The sequence below is a fragment of the Pseudorasbora parva genome, chromosome 3, assembly GCF_024679245.1.
Source record: "Pseudorasbora parva isolate DD20220531a chromosome 3, ASM2467924v1, whole genome shotgun sequence".
Classification (NCBI taxonomy): Eukaryota; Metazoa; Chordata; class Actinopteri; order Cypriniformes; family Gobionidae; genus Pseudorasbora; species Pseudorasbora parva.
In genome coordinates, this window is record NC_090174.1 from 6,214,681 (window position 1) to 6,222,741 (window position 8,061).

General features: G+C 34.2%; 1 long non-coding RNA gene across 2 annotated transcripts; it reads right to left on the minus strand.

Moving 5' to 3' along the window:
• Positions 1-3,159: 3,159 nt before the first annotated feature.
• On the minus strand, positions 3,160-5,464 carry LOC137071711 (uncharacterized). Of its 2 annotated transcripts, XR_010904472.1 has the most exons (4): positions 5,088-5,464; positions 4,391-4,565; positions 3,657-3,816; positions 3,160-3,487 (listed from the first exon to the last, which is right to left on the minus strand). It is a non-coding gene; the product is annotated as an uncharacterized lncRNA (long non-coding RNA). The 2 variants fall into 2 exon arrangements; XR_010904471.1 differs by lacking the exon at positions 5,088-5,464 and having other exon boundaries at positions 4,391-4,706.
• Positions 5,465-8,061: the final 2,597 nt, after the last annotated feature.

The following is an 8,061-nucleotide window of genomic DNA, read 5'->3' on the forward strand; positions in this document are numbered from 1 at the left end:
ATGAGCCGAAATTGTCTTGCTGTGGCGAGGCGAAGAGGACTCCGTCGAGCTCCCGGCAGACATGAGGAGTTAAATTGGTGTGCTTGTCAAATTTCCAATAATTTGTTATATGGAACACGAGTAATGCCAGTGCCATTAGGGTTCATTTTCCCTAAATTCATTACTGCCCTTGTTTCCCCTTTATGTTTCTAATGCCCAATCACATTTCTCTCTGCTTCAAGTGGTTTTGTAAGGATTGGACTGACTGACAGACCAAAACACACACACACACACACATACACGCGCGCGCGCGCGCATGTCTTCTTGTGCAGTTATGCGCCCATGCACTCACTCACTCACTCAACAGATATGCATGCATACTGACACACAGACACTACTCACAAAACTACGATATTCATAGTAGCAGATGTTGTCAGATTACTTTAGTGCTGCTGATGTGGATGAGAACTGTCAAGTGTGTATTTCAGTGCTGTTAGCGCTCTAATGCAGCTGTTTCGGGGATGCTGGAACCTTTCCCCCAATAATTTAAAATGACATTACAGCAAAGTAGACCTAATGGTGAATCAGTGCTGCGGAGATGACTGCAAGCATTAGCTTCATCAGAGCACCATGATCCGGTGCCTGCTGTTGCTGTTGCGCTGGTTTATCAACAGGGGGCGACGCAGTTACATTCAGTTTGCCGAACTCAAATAACCTAGGCTACACATATGTTTAACTTTTATAAAACCTGGAGACATTATGAAAGAAGCACAGTCACGATGTAAAAATGTTTCTCTCCATTTAGATCTTCCTAATTTTTAGAATTTTACATTAATGCAGGAATTAATTGTGTTAATTTGTCTACTTAATATTTTTAAATTTCGGTTTAGATGACACATGAGTGTCAAAAAAATAAAAAAATAAATAAAGCAGTTTAGAAAGTCTTATAAAATTGACTTCTTCAAAGGTTATCATTAAAGCTCATCTGTGCTTTGATAATGCATGGAAAGCATTACTGGCAAGGATGATTTTATCATTTACATTGCAATAAGCATTATTCTTAATCGAAAGTTACTACAAGCAATTCACATTTAATGAGTAATGTTAAATAAAGCGATCAACAAGTGAAATTAAATTGATTGTTTTCAACTGCATAATATCTTATCTTTCACCCACCTTAATTTAAATCACGCTCAAAAGTGCTTGATTAGTAATTACCAACATTCAAAATTTTAAGGGGTGTGTAATAGTTCTTCTAATTATCTATTTAATCCTCTAATTATCTACTTTATTCTCTACTTAATTGTCAATTATTTTGATTCTAATTTTCCTCAAGATTGCTGACCCTGACAACACAAGAAACATGTATCTTGTCTGTGTTTTGAACACTGGGGTCAAAAACTATGAAAGCTTGTCATTGTTATCTTTATGAATTATATGGGAAATTGTTTACTTTGCAATGATTAAATATATTGAGTATAAAAGTTATTCCTATATATGATGCAGTGCGTTTTGACAGGTCTCCAACTACTGTTTGTCCTTTTATATTGAATAAAACATTAAACTCAATGTTTCATCAAAAGTGGGATGAAAACGGATGAAATCCTAATATCCCAATAAACTCGACATAGGGAACATATAAAAGTGTACATAATGTTTCGAGTGGCTGTTACCATGTTTCTGCACTAACATTTAAAATGGAAAACTAGAAAACTAAAAGGAAATTTACTAAGAAATATATTTCAGGTGTTTCTCTATTTCTCCTGCACTGTAAAAAATTTCCCTGTAAAATAACAGTAAAGAGCTGGCAGCAGAGACGCCAGCAGTATACCGTTATTTTTACGGTATTCATATGTAAAATGATTTTACGGTAGTAGTCTGTAAACTAGAAAAACGGTATATTTCTGTATTTCTATAATTTACAGTAAAGAGCTGGCAGCAGAGACGCCAGCAGTATACCGTTATTTTTACGGTATTCATATGTAAAATGATTTTACGGTAGTAGTCTGTAAACTAGAAAAACGGTATATTTCTGTATTTCTATAATTTACAGTAAAGAGCTGGCAGCAGAGACGCCAGCAGTATTCCGTTATTTTTACGGTATTCATATGTAAAATGACTTTACAGTAGTAGTCTGTAAACCAGAAATGCTGTATATGTCTGTAGTCACACTGTTAAATGATTTCACAGTCTAATACAGTAAACTGTGAGAATTAAAGTAACAACCTAAACAATATATTTTCAATATATAAATATATATTATAATTTTCAAATAATCACAGAAATATGCTGCATTTTTTTAAATAAGTTTTTTATTTTTTACTGTATTAGCAACACAATAAATTTAGCAGTAGACTAAAATATTAGTCTTCATTGCAATCAATGTTAATTGCAATTAACTTCAGTATTCTCAGGGCTATAGGCAATTGGTTAAGATATGCATTATTGTGAATATTATGGAAAATAAGCAATAACTTCAAAATCAAATACCTTTATTCCAAAGAGCAATGTCAATGTCAGCATGAATACAAAAAATGGAAAAAAATACAATAAAACAAAATCCTGTTGGACATTTCTAAGAGATTTCTAGTAGCAAAAAGAGCCTAGTAGAACCTGCTTTAGACTACGGCAATAAACTTGAAGAGTAAATTCACCCAGCCCATGATTTACTAACCCTCAAGTCATTATATATGACATTTCTTCTTTTAGATTCTTCTTTTCATTTCAAAATGCTTACGCTACGTCTGACGTACGTAACTGGTGTGCAATGTCAGACATAGCGCAAGTGTTTTGTACTGCGAGAGGCGCTACACTTTTTTCATAAGCTGAATACGAACGGTGATTAGCCTGAAGCTAGATAATTTACTTTATAAAATTTTAAATATGGATATTTTTCTCACACAATAATTCAGTTTAGAAGCAATAATTCACTTAAGAAGGCCCTTTTTAACCCGCCAGAGCCGTGTGGAGCAGTTATATGATGTATATGTGCACTTTTATGGACTTAAAAAAACAGAACAACAATCACTGCCGTTATAAAGCTTGGAAGAGCCAGGACATTTATTAATATAAATAGAATAATGACAGAATAATGTCATATACACATAGGATGACTTGAGGGTAGGAAACCATGGGCTAATTTTCATTGTTGTGTGAACTAACCCTTTAAATTGCTCAGAGACTGCCCCTAACCCTTACCAAACATGAAGGGAAAAACCTAGTTAAATAAAACCTAGTTTAATTTAACACATAAGTTTGAAGACCTACAAAGTACAGTAAAACATTTTGACAGTAGGCATCAATAATATGCAATTAAAACATTTTAGGGTTTATTTCATTTCAGGTTACTCTTTAAATTGTCCTGTTAGGTAGGCTTGTATTTTTACCTCTTAAAATAGTCATTTGAGGTAGCTTGTGTATTTACATCTTAGTTTATATGGATCCAGGAGAGATGTCCATCACTTTGGTAGCCGTTGTTCCTCTCTGCAGTATTATTCCAGTGTTGTCACTGTCAAACAACAACAAACAATCATAATAATAAATAAACTGTAAAATCACGAATGTACAGTATACACTCCAAGCTAATGCTTACAAAAGTTAATAATACCAGTTCTCTTGTGGTTTAATGTGGTAATGCCAGACTGTCAAAACAAAGAGAACGAGATTAAAGAGCTCACCGATTTATATCAAAGTTCCATTGGAAGTCAAGGACATTCTTCAGTAGCATGGCGACATGTCTCAAAAGACTTCTTCTGGACGATCATACCGTTCTTCTTGGAGACAACCTTGCCCCTTTTGGCCTTTGTCCCTTTCTCTGGATTTATACCATCCAGGCACCTGAAATCCAAATAGTCTAAGATCAGAGTGTTGTAACAACATGCTTTCAATTAAATGCAATGAATTGTTTTGTTTTTGTCTTTCTTCATTGCACAAATAGAGTGGACTTGAATGACATATAAAAGTGACATCAAATTAAATTATATTAAAGTCAAGTCAACTTTATTTCTATAGCGCTTTTTACAATGCAGATTTTTTTCAAAGCAGTTACACAGTGTTAAACATGAAAATAATGCAACAGAATTTGATTCGGCTGTACAGCCACTCTGGAGAAAAAAAGTGATGTCATCAGCTCATGGACATTTCAAATATCATATAGCAACACTGTGGGCAGATCAGTAATTTAGTTTATAATAGTCAATTTAGTTTAGTAATTACATTTATTTGGATATATATATATACACACATATATTTTTAATTATTACAATTTAGTATATAAAGCCTGTATATTCAAGCAAAATACCATGTGTGTGCCTTGAAATGTACAGTACTAATACCATTTTATGCGGAAAAAAATACAAACATTAATTTAATTGTATCTATATAATGATGACAAGTAATGAAGCGTTTTTACCTCTAAATGAATTCCAGAGTGCAGGGTCCCTCATCTTGAAACTGAAGGTTGAATGTAGTTGCAAATACAGCAGCAAGTCCCATTGCAAATGTTGGTGTGATGTCCTAAGAGATTACACGGTCCTCAGAGATGATTATCCAACCTTTAACTGGGACTTGCCCAGTTGCACCTGAAACTTCAAGTCAAAGCATACATATTACCGTGTGTAAATGATATACAATGTGTCTATCAATGAATCTAAATGAAATATACAGTACTAGGCAGTATCAGACTAGGACTTGCAGGAAGACTAAATTGTCTCAATGTCAGCTGAAGTAGCTGTAGGGAACAAATACATTAATCTTACCATGATAAGATTTTTAAGAAGAAAAATGACAAAAGGTCAATAATTAGTAAACACTAGGTGAGAACAACCTACAGGCAAATGAGGTAGGCTAAGTACCTACAGTCAAACTGCTAAATAGATTTGGCAATCAAAAACTTATGGGTAGCAATTTTATTTTTTACAGGTATTGGGGGAGTTCTACTGCAAATGTTACCAAAATTAAACAAAAAAACACGCAAAAGTAATATTGTTTTGGCTATTCAAATCTGAGCCTCACTGTTAAATGAAATTTTCAAATACCAAGCAAGATAAGCTCCTGAGCATCAGTTTGATATCAAACATTATTTGCGAAATGAAAAAGATTTCAATTACCGTTTATTTTGTAGATGCAAGACCCGATAGAGGTGGATGAAGAACACTCGGTGATATGCAGCACGTCATCTAAACTGTGTGTCCTCTTCTGGAAAATCTCCTATCCAAATAATGTTTTCTGAAGTCTCCCCAGGAGTTAATGGCAAATTATTTCTAAGTTTTATTAAAGAAAATTGTCCAAAAGCAGTAGCCTCGATTTGTTGTATCAAACTTCTGAACGTACTCCAAACTCCACAGTCAACACTCAGTTTCCAAAAAATACTGTTGTGTACTGTAATTTAAAACATTAGCATACTGTTTAGGGCCTCCTTCCTGTTCCTCCAAATTAAGCAGCCCACAATGCATTGCTAACTACAGTATTAAACTGTTTAACAAGAAAACGGCATTTTAGTGTTGAAAGGAGAGGAATTCTGCTTAAGTTTAAGTTACATTGTTTCAATAAACACATTGTTAGCTCTGTGTGATTTATATATGTACATTTCTGAAATATAACTTCCATAATAAATCACTCTAAATTATTATGTAGATGCATTGTATTTTCTGTGAAGCTGATTTGAAGCAATATGTATTGTGAAAAGTACTATACCAATAAATGTGAGTTCAATTAAAGCATGGATAGTGTAGTGTTAACACTTATAAATTATATATATATATATACATAAATTATATAAATACCCTTTCTTATTTTAATTTGTATGGCATTAAACCTCATACATCTAAAACCGACTCACATCTATCACTGTTTTTTAAACGTTTGAAATGAATGCATCGATTTTGCATCATAATTCTTCTATTTTAATCTCCCTTAAAGAAGATAAAAATATCCATGTAATTGTTAAAAAGAAATCTATTTAGCTATATTTCGCCATCAAAACACAATAAAGAGGTATTGAAAGGATGAGAGATATTCTACAAACTATTCAAGCATGTTTGACTTGCAATGATCTCCACCCACATACATATAATTCATCCACCTATAGAAAAATAGACCCGGGCAACATCACCGCCGAAAATAAACTGAAAGATTAACCAAAGTGCTTTAGCAAAAGCTTCTGATTTCTGCTTTTACATTTTCAACAAAAAACATTTCTGTTCCTTTTACAAACTGGTGCACAAGTTTAAATCTGACTTTATGATAACCATCCACAGCCCACAGATGCTAATGAAAGCTCTCCTGCTGTATTTATCTCTTAGCCGTCTTTACTCATGAACACCTGCCAGATGTGTCAGTGTCTAAAGTAAGAATAGTATTTTCTCTTGTAGATGTAATTAATTTAAAAAATATAATTTTAATTGTTTTATAACATTCAATATTTTAGTAGGCTATACCATTTTTAAATAGTACCTGAGTACAGTAAAAAAAAAAATCCCCAAATAATACTTAATTATAATAAAAGAGAATAGCTGCTCAAGTACTTCAAGTGGTCTGTTTTCTTGAGAATATTTAATTCTATTTTTGTTCTTGTTTTGTAATGTCATGTTCCACCTTGTTAGTCTTTCATATTCCTTCACTCTAAAAAATGCTGGGTTAAAAACAACCCAAGTTGGGTTGAAAATGCACCGACCCAACAATTGGGTTGTTTTAACCCAGTGGTTGAGTTGTTTTAACCCAGTGGTTGGGTTAAATGTTGCTTAGGACAACCCAATTGCTGGGTAAGAACAACTCAACCATTGGGTTAAAACAACCCAATTGTTGGGTCGGTGCATTTTCAACCCAACTTGGGTTGTTTTTAACCCAGCATTTTTTAGAGTGTTTGAATAAAAAAGTCACATCATCCTCCAAGACTCGAGAAACATCATCAAGTAGCAGCGGATCGTGTGAAACCTGTGACATTTTCACATTTTACATTTATTCTTGTTTTAGGTGCAAAGCAAGTTGATTTATTTTGACATTTATTTAAGACAAACTTTTTTTGTAATAACCTGCACTGATGCACTCCCAAATCAATCCCTTGCATTTTTATTTTACGCCTTAATGAGACATTTCTTTTCTACTTTATCAGATGTCTCATTACAGTCACCCATTTTCTTTCTAAAAGAGAGAGCTGTTTTTAAGAATCTTTTGCAACGCCATTTTTTCATATAATTGTTGGTCCTACATGCCTGCACTCGATAGGCTTGCTAACAGAAGACATTCTGCCACAGTGCCTGTTAATTATTTATTCATTATATTATAATTAATAATTTCATAAGATAATAATAACATACAATGCATATGTGAAATATAACACGCACAGTAACACATTTGTTTGCTTAATTTGTTGTATTCTGTGTTTGTATATATTTTTGTCTTTGTATTGTGCATGTGTATGCATGTGTTTTTGTGTGTGTGTGTGTGTGTGTGTGTGTGTGTGTGTGTGTGTGTGTGTGTTTGTGTGCATCTGTTTTTTGTGTGTTTCTGTGTGTGAGTGTGCATGCATGCGTGCATGTTAGTGAGTGTGTGTGCTTATGTGTTTGTGTGCATCTGTGTTTTTATGTGTGTACATGTGTGTGCATGCATGTTTCTGTGTGTGTGTGTGTGTGTGTGTGTGTGTGTGTGTGTGTGTGTGTGTGTGTGTGTGTGTGTGTGTGTGTGTGTGTGTGTGTGTGTGTGTGTGTGTGTGTGTGTGTGTGTGTGTGTGTGTGTGTGTGTGTGTGTGTTGATGCTCTCTGAAGCTGTTGGTTCAGTGTGACTCACTGATACGAGTGCTTTGACTCTGGTAGGAATGTTGTGCTCTTGTGAGCCGTGTGTTGTGTAACCGCTCTCTAATAATACTTTTTAAACAACTCTCTTTAAACTTCCCAGCGGATCTGTCAGCCAACAGAACTGACCTGCTGCTCAATAAAACACCATTTTATATCCAGAGGGTCACACTGGTGCCACATTAAAGCCGAGCAAAGCTGAATTCAGCATATTAGTCGCCCACCGGGCCAAAGCATTAGATTTGAATGTTATGATGATTTTACATAAACGATTTAAATGATGTGGATTTGA